The sequence below is a fragment of the Ursus americanus genome, chromosome 26 (assembly GCF_024610735.1).
Source record: "Ursus americanus isolate L20-20 chromosome 26, mUrsAme1.1.p, whole genome shotgun sequence".
Taxonomy (NCBI): domain Eukaryota; kingdom Metazoa; phylum Chordata; class Mammalia; order Carnivora; family Ursidae; genus Ursus; species Ursus americanus.
This window is the reverse complement of record NC_142152.1, coordinates 4353170-4371238: the sequence shown is the minus strand read 5'-3', so window position 1 is coordinate 4371238 and position 18069 is coordinate 4353170. Positions and strand designations below refer to the sequence as shown.

Here is an 18069-nt window from a genome sequence, read left to right as displayed (position 1 = left end):
CTCAGCAAAAACACATTTCACCGTCCCCTCCAACCCAGGCCCCATCCACATGGAATGCCTGGAAGAGCTAAATAAACAGATTTAACTGACTTACATGTTTTCCTTGCCAAACATTATAAAATGAAGTAATGGGTAACCTGCATTAATTCTGCTGGATTCTCAGACTTTCCTTTCTCCCCCTGAGGAATGGAAAATTATTTGAACGAGATGGGAAACCAGCTTTTCCTCTCTCTCCTTCAAAACTTCTCAAAACACATTACTATGCAACTGGAAGCCATTCAATTCAACTAAGTCATTAAGTTAAATCATCTGCACACATTTTCTCAGAAGGATGAGTTTGCATGGTGGACTGATTTCATAGAACAGTTGCATGTAAACATCTCCAGGGAAAACCAGATGTTGGTGACACACCAGTACCTAGTTAGTCCTACAAAGAGCATGGCACAGGTTCTGGACATCATCTTTCCAGGAATCCTGCAACCCAGGGTGGAACTGCACTCCAGACCCCAGCTGGTGGGCAGTTTTTTTTCCCCTCCTCCACTAATGCTCTTTGCTCACAGCTCTATAGCACTGAGAGTAAAGGAGGCAGGCCAGGCCACCCAGTGTTGCCCAGCGAAGATCTCTGGAAATCCCAGGCCTGAAATTCAACAGAGCCACAAGACCCCTCAAGGGATGGGAGAATAAAACCCCTGGACCCACTACATCGCTCAGGGAGGTGGGCCCAGAGAACAGAGGGCCCACTGGGAACAAAGGCCGAGTAATTATGGGTCCCCGAAGGCACAGGCCTGGAGAGCCTTCAAAACAAAGGGAAGAAGGGAAGGGAGGGAGATGTGGCTAAAAAGACCCTGGCCAAGAACTCAATAATGAAGTTACTTAATTACTTATTACGTGTTTTACTAAAGACTTTATGTATCTTTGCGTGTTATATAGGTCACAGTAAACATACAACACAAAGGAGGGGCGAACTGTAAGGACTTAGTCTAATTAGTGAAAAAACATTACACAGCTGACCCTGTAAATATTCGCTTTAAAATCCAAAACTTAAAAAACATGTTACAAATGTCTTCCAGGGGCTGCCAGGCTAGAACAATAGGCCACCAATATAGCATTCCTTTACCACTGTTTGCAATTGAGTAGGGGAGCACAGCGTTTCCAAGAGAGGATGGCCTCGGTATCTGGAAGCAATAAGCGATGTGTTGAGGTTTCAAGGTACGTTAAGAACTCAGATGCCCTGGGAACCAAAACAGGGTCCCAGAAAGTTGAGTGATGTCAAGATTTTTCAGTGGTGGCAATTTCCACCCTTACATTAAAGGCACGGTAACACCATGTTTTAAAGACTCGATATCTGTTGTGATGCATAAAAAAGAAGCCAATAAAGTTAACCAATCTATAGGTCTAGTGCTGTGGATGAAGAGAAGTAGAAGCCATCAGCTCCACACTGAAAGAGCTTCTAAGAATAGTAAAGCAAACCTAGGAGAATAGCGTGCTGCCTCTGGTGACCTGGTGACGTACCTCTCCACCCCCAAGTCCAGTCCTCGGTTCCTGACCTGCGTGTGAAGACCACCAAAAGCAAATCGCTGTTATTTCCGCCTTCCTCTCTGTCGCTGTAAATAACAATAATAACTTCGGCTCAGTGAGGCAATATGCTTTCTCCCCCATTCTTTTCACTTCTAGTAGAGATTCCGATAAATGGAGGAAAGCCGACGTATGTTCAAATAAGTCACAACACAGATAACCAAGACGCCTAAGGAATAAAACAAAACAAACAAATCCTGATTGAGCGAAGAAGCCATGAGTATCCAAAGCAACAAAGGAGACTCTGCCTTATAAGAAACTTACATTTTCAGACATCTTGCAGCAGAAGACTCAGCCCGTACAGCAACTTTGCTTGGCCATACACAGTATGATTTCAGATCCTTGTCACCTGCCTAGATGCGAAGAGTCACAGGAATTAAGCTGCACAGTAAAGGAAGACATTTGTACCTGTAAAATTTAAGGGGTGGGGGGCGTGTGTACCCAGAGAAAATTATAATTTTAACTCAAGGTCAATGTCTCTGGCAACTATAATACTAATAATTGCTCGCCCTTACTGCAAAGTAGAGTCTGTAACAAGATTTTGAAGAGAAAAAGAGGAGGAAAAAAGAGGAGGAGGAGAAGGAGGAGGGACAAAATGATTTTTGAGTTTGACTTTGTGCCAAGCCCTGTTTTTTGCATTTGGCTCCTCTGAAGGCAAATAGTTTAATTTTATAACTATTCTTATCTTATTTTACAGATGAGGACACTGAGATTTGGAAAACGGAGCTAATTTGCCCATAGCGGCCACACTAGGAAGCAACTTCCTCTCCCTTTAAGTGGCGTTCCCTGTCCCCCATTATCTGGCTGCTTCCTCCACCACCCACGGGTACTGCGGCACATTGCCCTTCCTCCAAAGATACACAGGCTCTTTGACATGTCTGCCTCCCTCCCTCAGCTGCTCTCCTCTCTTGAAATGCCAGTCATATGATTCCCTCCCTCACCGCCCCTCGGGCCCCTGCTGTCCGCTGTGCCAGGCACCACGACCCCAAGCTAGGCTTTCTCCCAAGGGTCCGATCTTCAGCCCTCCTCTCTCTCGCCTTGGCTGAGACACAAATAACAAAGGCCAAGACCAGGGGCAGGGGTAGTTGCTAGGAATGCCTGGGCAAGACATCAAAGCATGGTCCATGAGGCCAAAGAGAAGTCAGGGGCATGGCCAGAGAGCACAGAAAACCTCAGAGGGAATTCACAGACACCACTGCTGCCCCGCTCTTCCGAAGTGGTCTGCAGAAAACAGCTGAGCAGCTTATTTTTTAAAGGAAGGATGAGGGAGAGGGAGGGCAAATGAAGAAAAAGAAGGAAGGAAGGAAGGAAGGAAGGAAGGAAGGAAGGAAGGAAGGAGGGAAAGAAGGAAGGAGAGGGGGGAAAGGCTTTCCAGGTCCCACCTCTGGACATTAGTCACCAGGTTTGAGGTAAGGCCTGGTCTGAACTGCTACCAGCCAAGTCTGAGACCCAATGCAAGCGGACCCAATGCATGGAGTCCAAAGTCCTCGGACAAATCGGAGATCAAAGCTTGAGGGAATTACCAAGAAGACAAAGTATTAGAGCCATAACAGGCCTGTGATCTTCCAGGACACTGATTTCTTAGTCCACTCCTTCTAAAGGCCCAGGGCCCCGGGTCCTGCCATTACTTCCTTCATGATCCCACCCACTTCGACAGTTGCCAGTTTGGGTAGTGCAGAAGCTCCAAGAGGAGGCCGTGGCAGAAGGCTGCCTCTCGTGAGGACAAGGATGTCACAACAGTTTTCCAAGCTTCAGGCCAACGCCCCTCCCAAGCCACCAGATGCTGCGACTGGACTCGTGCCTGCAAGAGTCCAGCACGGCTGGAACCGGGTTCTCAGACTCCCCATTCATCTCGTGGAGCGGAGGACGCGGAACGCGGGACCCTGCGGGCAGCAGGTGGGCAGGGCTGCAGAGCGGTCAGGTGCTGACCTCGGTCTGCGAGGTGAAGGGCTCAGAGTAAAAAGCAAGCACGAAGCCAAAGCACTCTGTCCTCTTCCTCTGGTCTGCTTTCCTTAAGGCAGGTTTCTGTTTGTATCTTGCCCAGTTCTTTGTCTTAAATGGGAACTGTCAGAGCTCCGTCTTTGAGAGTAACCTCGCGTCAGTTCTGGTCCTCACTGAGGGAGCAAAACACCACGGTCTGCGTGCAGCGTGTGAACTCGGCATTTGGCTGTTCCTCCTGGCCTGGGTCACTGAAGACCTGCTGGAGTTCTTGGGAATGTTTCATCATCCTCCCAACAGCTTAGGTTCAGAAGCAAATAAATCCAATTCATTAGATCAGCCAGGCACGAGACACCCCGGGGAAATTGCTGCTGCGAACACGGGACAATTGTCTGGCATTTTCTGGGACTTGTCTGTTTACTCCAACCCTCTATTTGTCTATGCTTTTATTCCACTTCCGGTGGAGCCTCATATCGGGCATCTGGAGCAAGTTTAAAAATTCAGGGAGGCACCTCCTCAGATAACTAGACTTCATTTCTTGCTAACCTAGGTAGCAGCAGACTTGCCAGTCCAAGTTCTCTAAGGGAGCTCCGGACTCCGGTGAGGCAGTCCTCTCCGTTCCTGATCCACCCCTCGGGTGCTGCTCTGGGGTGAATCTTCAAGTCTCCCTGTACTAAACCCTGGGAGATGGGTCATTGTCCTTTCTGCTCTGGGACCCCCTCTGGGGCCTGAACCCTGGAGCATGTGGTTTGCAAGGACCCCTTCTTAGACACCCGCTAGGACCTCACCCCCCATTGTGTCTCCAATCCTTCCTTCCTCACTGTTAGATGAAGTCATATTTCCTTTAGAGCTGGAAACCAGCCATCGTTCCCAATTCTGTGGCTCGTGGTAAAGGCTCTGTGCTCTTAGTCCACCGGGCTTTTGATATTAAAAGCAAAGTGTCTGCAATTCAAAATCCTTACTTGTTCCTGCAAGGGCCCAGTTCTGAATTGAAAGCTGAGACAGCTTGGGTATGAAATCTAGAACTGTTGATTTTTTTTTTCAGCAGATAGTTCCTGAGGGCCTGCTGTACTCCATTCGTAGGATTAGATGTGCACATGTGATTCAAACAGATCCCTGCCCGTCTGTTCAGCATGTGGTCCAGGGATCAGCAGCACGGGCATCATCGGGGAAATAGCCAAGACAAAGCATCTCAGATCTCACCCCAAGGTTTCCCACATTTTCACAAGATGCCCAGCAGATTCGGGTGCAGATGGACATCTGAGGGGCAGATGGACATCTGAGGGGCACTGGCCTCTTGCCCTGTTCCCTAGCCCACAGTATATACCTGTATTTGACAGATTCGAAAAAGAAGCCCCCAAAGAGGTAAGAATGCCCCCTGGAAGCACCAGGTTCGGAGAAGACACTAACGCTTCCCCACACCCTTCCCTGCCCCATCTGCCTTGGCGCATTATTCTCTGGAAGGTCTACACATTTCAGTGTCAGGTCCTAAGCTAACCCAGGTCCCAGACCCCCATTCTTGCTCCATCCCTCTCCAGTTCTATTAAACACAAGGCTGTGTGCAGAACAGAGTGCTCTGGAAGGCTTTGTTGGTGCCAAATGAGGCCCGATGTAGCATCTGTAAAGGAAGTGCTTTCCAAAGCCTATTTTAAATGTGTTTATTTATTTCTAATCCATAAACATTTTGAGTGCTCACCACATGCAAAGCCCTAGGCTGGATGAATCAGGGAACACAAAGTGGAATATAACAACCTTGGGACATACCCTGAGCTTGCAATCTGGGTTGGGGAAACAGATACTATTAATGTATAATTTGGGGTGGCTTTAATGGAGATTACGTTGAGTTTTATTTACTTTACTACAGAGTAAACACTTACAATGTTTATCCCTAAAAGTACCATTAGGGCAATCAGTCAGTCACACTGGACTGTCAATACAAATATGGAGAATCAGTTTTGAGGTTAAACCAAGCTGGAGTATAACTTTCAGAAAAGAAAATTATTCACCATGATCAAAATATTTGTTAGGAATATTTCAGTAAGGTGATGCATTCTGAATGAAAGAAAGACTATTTATTACTAAATCTAGTGGGTTCTGTTGTTGTTGTTTTAGTTGCTCTTGGGGTTGGAAATGGGATATATTCTGGCTAACCTAATATCCTGGTAAACCAAGGGTTATTATATAGGAAATGTGAAAACGAAGTCAATGAGATTGAGTCCACAAAAAATGTATGAAATCCAGGTTCAGGACTTTTTTTCTCTTTTTTTTAATGTAGGCTCCACACCCGGCATGGAGCCCAATGTGGGGCTTGGACCCATGACCCTGACATCAAGACCTGAGCTGAGGTCAAGAGTCAGAGGGTCAACTGACTGAGCCACCCACATGCCCCCAGGTTCATAATATTTTATTTATAGTTTATATATCATATTGAAGAGCAAAAATCCATAATCCTAAACCTATCTTGACTGCCATCCTCTTTTAATGTACTTCTTAAAGCATTTTGAAATATTATAATATTTCAGGGTCTTTTTAAAAAATATTAAATATAACTAAAATAATCTTATTTTTTAAATGATTTATCTTTCAATTATTTGGTGTCTAGAAACTGAGACTATATTAAACTGCAACTTACCAATAAGGAACTACTATTTTGGTGACCAATAACTATACAAATGTCAGGAAACAAACTATATTCCAAATGAAAAAGTATTCCTCATCTTTAATTCACAAAGAAACAAGCTTTCCAGAAACAAACAGGAACAAAATCAATGACTAACTTTTGTAGTTAAATTGCATCAAGAAAATGGGAGAAATATTTTCAAGACTGTAATTATAGAAACAAACAGGAAGATCCAGAATTAGAGATATGCCAAGAAAAATCTTCAATCCTAAATTATTAGCAAAAATTCCAAAGAAACAACACTAATTATCTAGAGATTACTGGTTGCAAGTCATCGGTGACAGTAATATGTATCTTCAAAGAGAAGGGTAGGAGAATTTGTTATTAATTATTAAGGGGGACTGATCTCAAAGAAGAATCCTTAGAAATAAAGATAAATTTTCTATGCCATATAGTTCCTATTTCCTTAAAGCTAGAAAAAAATAACGTTAAAGTTGGGGGAAGAAAATCCTTATGATCAAAATGAGGAAATTTAAAGTTATATAAAGACTGTGGACTTGAATGTTGCTAAGAGGGGAGACAGTAGATTTTAAATGCTCTCACCACAGAAAGGACATGGTAACTATGTGATTGAAAGGAAGCAGTTGCTAATTTTATGTTTGTAATCAGTGTGCAATTTATAAATGTATCAGATCATCAGGTTGTACCCCTGAAACTTGCACAATGCTATGTAACAATTATATCTCAAAAAGTTGGGGGGCACCTGGGTAGCGCAGTCGTTAAGCGTCTGCCTTCAGCTCAGGGCGTGATCCCGGCGATCTGGGATCGAGCCCCACATCAGGCTCCTCTGCTGGGAGCCTGATTCTTCCTCTCCCACTCCCCTGCTTGTGTTCCCTCTCTCACTGGCTGTCTCTCTGTCAAATAAATAAATAAAATCTTAAAAAAAAAAAAAAAAGTTGGGAGAAAGGGGTACCTGAGTGACTCAGTGGGTTAAGCGTCTGCCTTTGGCTCAGGTCATGATCCCAGGGTCCTGGGATCAAGCCCCATGTAGGGCTCCTTGCTCAGTGGGGAACCTCCTTCTCCCTCTCCCCCTGTTGCTCCCCCTGCTTGTGTTCTCTCTCTGTCAAATAAATAAATAAAATCTTTCAGAAAAGGAAGTTGGAAAAAAAGATAAATCTCATGGCAGTCCTCCAAAGGTCTGCCCGCAAAAAGGCTGTATTTTTTATATTTCTTTCATAAATGAGTTTTTCACCTTACAATTTTTTTGATTACACACACACACACACACACACACACACACACACACACTGACTGGCGTAAGTTAGGTCAACTTCCTAATGTCACTGCCTACAATCAAATATTTGATTTTTAAATATAAAATGTGATGGCCCTCCTGACAACACAAAAGTAGCAAAAATATTGTTTTATATGATTTTAAAGTTTCTCTCTTCATTTAACTTTTTAAAAATATAATAACATTAATCTTATATTTTTAATAAGAAGCATGGATTCACGCTTAGGGTGAAGCATACTTTTGAAACTCTTGAAACAACACAAAATAATAAAGAGGTTTTTGTTATATGCTGAAATCAGCAAAGATTGTGATAGGCATATTGCTTTCACGCAGGGAACCTCAGAGAGGGGGGGAAAGTACAATTTTTAAAAGTTAGAATTATCCCAACTATGGTGACAGGATCAGAGAAAAGTGAGCTTTCTCACAGCCCCTGCCTACGGTTCATTGTACACCAGCCACGGTGGGAGGGAGGGACCTGCTGCTCTTGCCAAGACTTACTCTCCCCTGCAGAGGAGGGGCCTTTTCCTGATTGGTCCGCCCAGAGGGCGTGCCTCTTTCTGATCCACCTGCACAGACCAATGATTCTATATAACCTTGGACAAGTAGCTCACTCTTCCGAGACACGAAACCCTCTGTCTCTACCCCCACCTCCACTTCACGTCCTTCCCCCCACCATACCTCCTTTGTAAAATGAAGTGTTTGGAGCCTGTGATCACCAAGATTCGTTCTGGCCCCAAATTCTATGACCCTATAGTCTTGTCTCTGTGTAATTTTCCCTTTCTCATCTGTTCGTCGTGGGTGATGGTTCGTATGAAAATATTGCAGGCGTAATGCTGACCCTTATTTTCAGTCTCAGATTAAGAAATGGCTAGATGCCAATGCATCTCATTAGCATGTCTCTCTCCCCACTGACATTGTAAGCTCCTCTACATTTAGGGAAGTGTCCGACACATAGCAGATTTCGAATAAACATTTAATTGTTTAGATGAGAGAAGTATCTTGCCTGTTGATCAGATTTCTTTTTACAGGCCTCTTACATTAAAAATCGAGAGTAGTGCTATTATATATATATATATATATATATAATAAATATATATATATTTCTATATTTTTGGCTCCCATTATATTTCTATTGTTCTATATAATAGCACTATTCTCAATAAATGCACTTAAAGAGAAAGGTGAGATGCCTGGGGCCGTGGAGATCTAACTTGTAAAGAACTCGGCAGATACTCAGCTATCAGAAAGAACGAGTTCTCAACATTTGCTACAACATGGACAGCACTGGAGGAGATAATGCTAAGTGAAATAAGTCAAGCAGAGAAAGACAACTATCATATGATTTCTCTCATCTATGGAACATAAGAACTAGGATGATCAGTAGGGGAAGAAAGGGATAAAGAAAGGGGGGGTAATCAGAAGGGGGAATGAAACATGAGAGACTATGGACTATGAGAATCAAACTGAGGGCCTCAGAGGGGAGGGGGTGGGGGAATGGGATAGACCGGTGATGGGTAGTAAGGAGGGCACGTATTGCATGGTGCACTGGGTGTTATACACAACTAATGAATCATCGAGCCTTACATCGGAAACCGGGGATGTACTGTATGGTGACTAACATAATATAATAAAAAATCATTAAAAAAAAAAAAAAAGAACTCGGCAGAAGCTGTAACCAGTGTCCTGATGCTGTCTATACTGGTTGTGTTCGACGTGCACGTGTGTGTCTGTGTGTGTGTGTGGTGTCTGTCGTACCAAGGCTGTGTCCTGACTGGGACAGGCAGCTTCTCAGGGTTCCATCCCATAAGCCTAACCATCAGTAGGAGCTATTATTTTAAAGATAAATACCCGAGGACCAAGGTATTGGTGATGGCATTTATCGAGGCGGGCTGCTTTGCTGAGAGGTACTTGTGACATCCAGTAACTGAAAAGTTTTGGGGCTCATAATCCAAAATCAGTTTTTAAATCTTCTCCATTGTCACCACACACGACCCCCTTTATACATAGAGTGCACACTGTGTGTGGTTCTCATGACCCTCTTTCCCTTCAAACATGCCTTCACCATTCTTTTCAACTTGACTTTACCCACCCAAAAATCTACAGTGGAGAGGTAGATGGGGCCTTCCCAGAACTATAGACTTCCCAAGCTAATGTTCTTCATTTTCTGCCCTCAAATAGCCTGTGGGTCAGCTTCATAGTGGCTTTTACAGAGAGTCTGTCCTCCTCTCCTCTGGTCTCATTTCTCTCCCATCATTCTTTCTGGAATCCAACCTCCTGAGGGCTGTTAGTAAAATATGGACATAGTTCTGGAAATCGACAAGCAGTTGGGAGTGTGGGACTCTGATGGAAACAATCTGAAAGAGAGGGGCAAAGTGGGAACAACTCCCAGCACTTTGCACTATAGAGAGGTCAGAATGTGGGCTACAAATCAAATTTGTCCTTGGCTGGATCCACAATTATAAGATACCTGAGCCCAAGGGCTTTAGAGCATCTGTCTGCCATTTGAGCCCAGAACAAGCCGCCTGGATATTGAGACTGGTCCTCCAATTAGCAACAATTGAGCTCAGGATGAGAGCTGTGCTATCCTTTTTCCTCTCCTCAATTTTGTTATTCTAGCAGCTGTCATCACCATTCACATCCACTCACAGACTGTACATAGTAAAGGAGCTCCATTCAAGTTTTATATCCAGTCTACTTTGCAGCCCAGCTAATGTGCATTTATGGAAGCCAATGGTAAATATAAATGCGAGCTGCATTCCCACTCGCCATGGGATGTTAGTAGATATTTACATTTAGAAGTTTAACACATCTTGGCCTTAATCCAATATTCTCTAACATTCTCTAAACAGCCCCAGTTTACTAAACCCTATGGTTAGCATGTCTAAAGAGAGGACCAAAGCGGGAGACGTTAGGAAGCAGTTATAAATATAAACCACCTTTGAAGATTTACACAGGGCTTTTGTTAGTAAATTTAGAGAGCTGTGTGCGCAGGAGCTCCATTTTTGGAGCTCTGTACGCTTAGAAATGAACAGAAGCATTCGGGGAAATCACCTGTTTTGTTGGCTTCCGCCTCCACGCCCACCCTTTCCAACTTTTGAATTAAGAAAGGAAGGCGGCCAACCAAGAGCCAAATGCAGTTGTAACTGCATTACTTTTCAGTATTAACCACCAGGAAAACACTCACAGAGAGGGGGAAAAAAAATAAATAAAACCCCTGGGCATATCAGTTAGTATTTCAGCTTTTTCCCCAAATGAGCTTAAATCGTTAAACCAAATAAGCACACTTTAGTCATCAATATTTAAGGTACACGAAACACCACCTCTTCAAGGTTGTTTGGCAACTCTCAGACCTTCGTTTCTCCACCTAAATTTTATAATATATAGGTCAATTTTTACCCCCCAAGATCCGATTAGAATCGTGATGGGGCTTACCCTGGCTCTAGAGACCAATCTGCAGAGGGCTGGCAGCTAAACGGTACTGGACTTTCAACCCCGGGGCGTGGCTGTAAGTCTCCAGTATCTGACGCTTTGTCAATTTTAGTTCAGCAGTGGTTGTAGTTTTGCAGAGTAGAGGTCTTCGTGCCTTTCGCGAAATTTATTCCCAAGTATTTTATGCTCTTGAAAGTTAGGGTAAATGGAATTTTTTTTTTAATTTCATTTTTCAATTATTTGCCTGAAAAAAAATAAATCAATACGCTGAACCGTCTTGCAATCCTGGAGCGAGGCACGTGTTCCACGATGACCTTCTGGCCCTCCTAGGTAGCTCCAGGACCATCTCCGCCTAGACCCTCACACCTTATTCCTCTATCTCATCTGTAGCTAAATCTTTCCTGGGCACATTTTGCTGATCCAATCTCCTTCCTCCAGTTTGCTGCCAGCTGCTTGAGTTTTTGTTTTGTTTTGTTTTGTTTTTGTTTGGTGGGAGGGCATACACAGGAATCCTCGGGTCAGAGGGAAAGGATTCAGAAAGCACTGCTGTAGGAAAACAGACGAGTGCTCGTGTAAACAGAGTCCACTGCCTTCCACGGATGCATGCTGGGAATGGATAATGAACTTCGAGAATGTCCTCCCTGCGCCGTGTGCGCGCCGCGGAAAGAGCCCGTTCCCTGTGCCATGTCCAGCGTTAATGAGCCCTCTGCCGCCTCTGTCTGTTTTCTGGCGATGTGATGATGTGATCGTGCATTTGTGTCTGAATCACTAGCCAGGTAGAACAGAGCCAAACATGAAAGGTAAATAATTTCCTCAGGGTCTTGAGTTTACGTTTCAAAAACCAAAATAAGGTTTGTTAACTTTTTCCTAGCAGCTAAGTTTCTCCCGCGGCTGAGTCCGGATCCACCAAGAACTAAGGCAGGGCCCCTTAGATAATAGGGGTAGTGCATTTTAAATGGCATTTATTAATATAACCTTTGCCCAGCTCACTGAGCATTGGTGCAGAAACGACCCTCCTTCCCATTCCCCAACCTGATACACACACACACACACGACACTGAACAGGGCAAGCAGCTTTCTGGGTTCCAGATCTTTCCAGGCCTCACATAGGTAAAAGCTGCCAGAGAAAGTGCTCTCTCTGGGGCAGTTGCTTGAACTTTTTCATCCTTGGAGAGTACCCCACTGCCTTCTCAGTACTCAGCCCTCCACCTTTCCTGCTCGTTCTCGCTCATGTCACAGAGAATCCTCGTCTGCGAACGGTTTCGTTCCCCAGTTTATGTTTGACATCTGTAGTTAATGCTTCTTTCCGCCATCATCTTCACGGCCTACAGAAGTGGAATTATCCCACAATGAGAAGAGATTGCATTTATGTGGCTCTTAAAATGTGCCAGGCGCTCCTCAAATGGTTTTAATAAACCCAGTTCAAGCCTCTGAGCAATACCATGAGATAGATACCAGTTGAGTCCCTACTGGACAGATATGAAAATCAAGGCACAACAAAGTCAAGTAACTCAGCTGAGGTCCCACAGCTGGAAAGTGGCACCACAGGGATTCAAACCCAAGTAATCTGGCCCAGAGTGTTCACTCCTAACCACTACGCATGCTGTCTCTTCCTATGTATAAAAAAGACACTACAAAGCTAATCCAAATAACATTCTTTTATAATCTTCACACTTGACCATTTATATTCATGAGCGATATTGGCGCAGACATCTGGTACCAGCTGTGGAGTCATTACAAATATCTTGGCTATGCGGGGTGTGAGTGAGAACCGACCCTCAGACCTCTCTGTAGAATGCTGAGAGCCCAAATGCAAGAGAGGAAGCAGGAGACAAGAGAAGGAGAGACAGGGAGAGGCATGCAGAGAAAGAGAGACCGGGGTGGAGAGTAATGACCCAGAAACAGAGAGGCTCGTGAGACAGGAATCGGCCAGCAGCCCGAGCGAACAGCAGCCAGAACAATCAAGGAGATGCCCAGAAGGAAACTTGATAAACTTGGGGGAAAGTCCAGCATACACGCAAGTGCGGTGAAGCAGGGAGAACCAAAGGAATGTGCTAGCTGGGCTCCAGGTAAAAGGGGGAACCGCGAAGGAACTCTAAATACGAGAGGGAGCCAGGAAGGAAGCTGGATTTGAGGACAAATATCAACACACTGGTTGTTAGAGGGCTAGCTAAGTGAGGTATCTTCCTGTGCTGGAAATGAAGCTCCCAGAGATACGATATCTGCCTATACGCCTCCGTTCACACGAATGCCCTGGCAGGTGCCTACCCAGGGCGTAGCCAGCTCAGCATTAAAGGCATCGACCCAGTGGCAGCTCACATGCTTCTCAAAGGGGAGAAGACTGCTTTGCTGGCTCTGGTCCCCAAGACGAGACCAAAGTCTGGAGCCTAATGAGGGGCTCGATCTTATCACCCTGAGATCATGACCTGGGCCAAAATCAAGAGTCAAACACTCAACCAACTGAGCCACCCAGGTGCCCCACACTCTTTATTTATGCATGAAAAAGTTCCCTCTGTGTCGATGTCTGTTCTATGAGTTTTGATAAACACCATCACCACAGTGAAGATACAGAAAAGATTCATTACCCCCCAAAATTCTCCCTTGCTGCTCCTTTGCTTAATCTTTCCCTCCACCCCAAGCGTCTGTCCATCACTGGTCTCTTTTGTTACTATAATGACATCCTTTTCCAGAATGTCATACAAATGGAGGGGCGCCTGGGTGGCGCAGTCGTTAAGCGTCTGCCTTCGGCTCAGGGCGTGATCCCGGTGTTCCAGGATCGAGTCCCACATCGGGCTCCTCCACTGGGAGCCTGCTTCTTCCTCTCCCTCTCCCCTGCTGTGTTCCCTCTCTCGCTGGCTGTCTGTCACATAAATAAATAAAATCTTAAAAAAAAAATGGAATTACATGGTATGTAGGCTTCTAAGCCAGCCATCTTTCACTCAGCATAATGCATTTGCGATTTATTCATATTTCTCTTGTACCATTAATTTGTTCCTTTTCATTGCTGAGTAATAGCCGTTGTATGGATATACCACATTTATCTATCTACCAGCTTTAACCTTTAGGTTAAAATGTCCATACGGACGTTTGGATTGTTTTCAGGTTTGGGTGAGTATGGATAAAGCAGCAGTGAACATTTGCATGCAGTTTTCACTTTTCTTGGGTTAATATGCCCAAGAGGGATTGTTGGCTTATACGGTAAATATATGTTTAACTTTGTAGGAGACTACTAAACATTTTCCTGGCGGCTGTCCCAATTTGCATTTCTACCAACAACGTGTGCGTTTCAGTAGCTGCGTCCTTGTGAGCATTCGTTATTGCTGGTGGTTGTTGTTTTATTTTATTCTGGTCGTTCAAATACAGGTGAATGGTATCTCGTGGTTTTAATTTGCACTTCTCTAATAACAAAAGATGTCGACTACATTTTCCTGTGCCAATTTGCCATCTGACTTTCTTTGGGTGTCTGCTCAAATCCTTTGCCTATTTTCTTATTAGATTTTTGCATACTTGTAACTGAGTCTTGGAAGTTATTTACATAAGCTGGACCCAAGTTTTTTGTCACATATATGTTTTATAAATACCTTCCCCAGTGTGTGGCTTGTCTTTTTACTTTATTAACAGTTTCAAAGATCAGAAGTTTAAAATGAATTCTATTTCATCAACATTTTTATTTTATGAGAGGGCTTTCCCTATTGTATCTAAAAAATCTGTGCCTAACCCAAGGTCACAAAAATTTTCTTCTGTTTTATTCCAGAAGCTTTAGATTTCACATTTAAATCTAAAATTTGAGCTAAATTTTCATATACTCTGTGACGTAGGGGTTGAGATTCCTATTTTTGCCATGGGTGTCTAATTGTTTCAGCATCATTTATTGGAAATATAATCCTTTCTCCATTGAATGGACTCTGCACCTTTATCAAAATTCATTTGTCACCTTTTCAACAAATGATGCTGGAGCAATTGAACACCCATAGGCAAAAAATAATTATAATAATGGAACATTAACCTCGTACCTTATAAAATATTAATTCAAAATGAATCACGAACTCAAACATAGAACTTAAAACTATAAAATTTTGTGAAAAAGATGTAAGAGAAAAGCTTTGGGATTTAGGGGTAGACAGAGAGTTCTTAGATTAGACTGCCAAAGCTTAATTTTAAAAATGAAAAAATTGGACTTCATGAAAACATGCTTTTGTTATGCAAAAGATTTTGTTAAGAGGTTGAAAGACAATCCTACAGATTGGGAGTAATATTTGCAAATCATGTATCTGACAAAAGACTAATATTTAGAATACACAAAGAACCCTCTAACCTCAAGGGTAAGGGAAAAAAAACCATTAGAAAATGGCCAACAGACTTGAAGAGACATTTAACAAAAGAGGATATATAGATGGTAAATAAGCACATGAAAACCTGTTCAAAATCATTATCCATCAAGGAAATGCACATTAAAACCACAATGAGATTTCACTACACACTCATCAAAATGGCTAAAATAATAAAATAGTGGCACTACCGAAAGCTGGTGAGGATGTAGAGGAACCAAATTACTCAAACATTGCTGATGAGAATGTAAGCAGGACTAGAAAACAGTTTAACAGCTTCTTTTAAAAACTAAATATGCAATTATCATATGACTCTGTAACTGCACTCTTGGCATTTACCCCAGAGAAATGGAAATTTGTATTCATGTAAAAACCTATATTAGAATGTTCATTTCAGCTTCATTTGTAATAGTCAAAACTGGAAACACATCAGATGTCCTTCCTGGGTGAAAGGTTAAACAAACTGAGGCTCATCCATACCAAGGAATAGTACTCAGCAACAAAGAGCAACCAAGTATTGATACACAAAGCAACGTGGGTGAATCTCCAGAGAATTATGCTGAGTTAAAAAAAAAAAAAAAAAAAGCCAATCCCAAAAGGTTAAATATTATGTGATTCCATTTATATGACATTTTTTAATGACAAAATTATAAAGAGGGTGAACACATAGGGGTTGCCAGAAGTTAAGGATAAGAGTGAGAGGAAGAAATTGGTGTGGTTACAAAAGGGAAACACAGGGGATCCCCTTGTGGTGATAGATCGGTATTTTGTAAGTCCTTTGGCTGTGGAGGTAAATACATGAACCTACACATGTGATAAAATTGCACATAGCTAAACGCACGCACACAAGTAAGTAAAACTAGGGAAATCTGAACAAGAGGGATGGATTGACTCGGTGTAATTGAATCAATGACATTACACCATTGTTTTGCAATATGTTATTATGGAGGGAAACTGAATAATGAGGAAGTGGGATTTCTCTATGTAATTTCTCAAAACTGCACGTGAATCTTTAATTATCTCAATTTTTTTTTTTGAAAAATCAATTGGCCATATATAAATGTATTCTGGGGTACCTATTTCTGAAATCCCTGTTTTGCTCCCTCTATTTCTATGTCTGTCCTTTCACCAATACCACACTGTATGATTACCGCAGCTTTGTAATAAAGCTTGAATTCGGGTAGTAGGAGTCCTCTAGCTTTATTCTTTTTTCAAATTGCAGGGTTTTTTTCTCAAAATTCTAGCTCTTTTGACTTTTTATACAAAGTCTAATTCAGCATGTACATTTCTCAAAAAAAATCCCACTGGGATTTTGAGTGATACTGTTTTAAATCTATAGGTCAGCTCGGAAGACAACTGACATTTTCACAGTATGAAGTTTTCAGTTCATGAATATGATATCTTTCCATTTATTTAGGTCGTCTTTCTTTCAGCATGTTTTGTAGCATTTAACGTGCAGATCCTGGCACTATTTTGTTAGATTTGTACCTAAGTATGATATTTCATGTTTCTAGTGCTATTTTTAATGACATTTTTTAAAATTCTGATTTCTTTTTTTTTTTTAAGATTTAAAAAAAAAATATTTGTTTATTTGACAGAGAGAGAGAGACAGCCAGCGAGAGAGGGAACACAAACAGGGGGAGTGGGAGAGGAAGAAGCAGGCTCCCAGCAGAGGAGCCCAATGCGGGGCTCGATCCCATGACTCTGGGATCATGCCCTGAGCCGAAGGCAGATGCTTAACGACTGAGCCACCCAGGTGCCCCTAAAATTCTGATTTCTAATTGTTTATTGCTACTGTATAGAAATACAGCTAACTCTTGTGGATCAATATTGGTCAACCTTGCTAAACTCACATGAATTGCAGTAGTATCCAGTTTTGTAGTTTCCTTTGAATTATCTGCACAGATAATCATGTCATCTGCCAAATAGGGAGTTCTTTACAATTTTGTCTATTATAAAAATCTCTTCAATGAACATCATCTTACATACTTTTTTTGCTCACTTAACTGATTATATCCTTAACAGATTATATACATTTTAATTCCTGATACAGTATCTCCACTGCTTTGTATCTTCCATAGTTATATCTGGTCTTGGAGCCAAGCCTGGGAAGATAGTTCTTTTCTCTATGAGGAGTGCCTCTCCCCAAATGCAAAGTGGAATTGTGGAATTTGGCTATCTGCCTACTTATAGATGCAACTTTCAATGTCCAGTTAGGATCAGCTTGAACAGACCATTCTCATTTTGTAGAAAATCCCTTGCTCTTTCTTCTTCCCTCACCCAATGATTTCTAACTCCCAGAGTGTTGCAGGAAGTGGAGTGATGAGGGAGGGGGATGGTTAGAGAGATTCAAGAGCTACAATCTCTGACTTCTAGGTCCCGCTTCCAATAATTAATTCAATCTATGAATCATTTAGATAGCACATGCACGTTGTCTCTCCTCTACAAAACATTGACTCAGCCAACTGAGACTCTTCTGAATTTCCAATAGAAGAGTAATAACTTTTTAAAAAATATGTATTTAGGGGCACCTGGATGGCTCAGTCATTAAGCGTCTGCCTTCAGCTCAGGGCGTGATCCCAGAGTTCTGGGATCGAGCCCCGCATCGGGCTCCCTGCTCTGCTGGGAGCCTGCTTCTTCCTCTCCCACTCCCCCTGCTTGTGTTCCCTCTCTCACTGGCTGTCCCTCTCTCTGTTGAATGAATAAATAAAATCTTTAAAAAATATATTTATTTATTTGTTTGAGAGAGAGAGCACGCACAAGAATGTGCAGGAGAGCTTGCAGGATTGCACAAGCAGCAGGGAGGGGCAGAAGGAGGGAGGGAGACAGAGAATCCCAAGCAGACTCCCCACTGAGCGCTCCTTGCTGGGCTCGATCTCAGGACC

The 18069-nt window shown here is 42.9% G+C and overlaps 1 long non-coding RNA gene across 5 annotated transcripts in view; it reads right to left on the bottom strand.

Annotated features, from left to right (window-relative positions):
- LOC123800565 (uncharacterized) overlaps nt 1-18069 on the bottom strand; it is a 64262-nt gene that overhangs the window by 18836 nt on the left and 27357 nt on the right. For 4 of the 5 annotated variants that reach the window (XR_015721760.1, XR_015721762.1, XR_015721763.1 and 1 more), the window contains 2 exons: nt 1840-1928; nt 1513-1744 (listed from right to left, as the gene is read on the bottom strand). This is a non-coding gene — a long non-coding RNA (uncharacterized LOC123800565). Of the gene's footprint in view, nt 1-1512; nt 1745-1839; nt 1929-10859; nt 16875-18069 lie in introns of those variants that run through there. The other variant, XR_015721761.1, reaches the window with a different exon arrangement.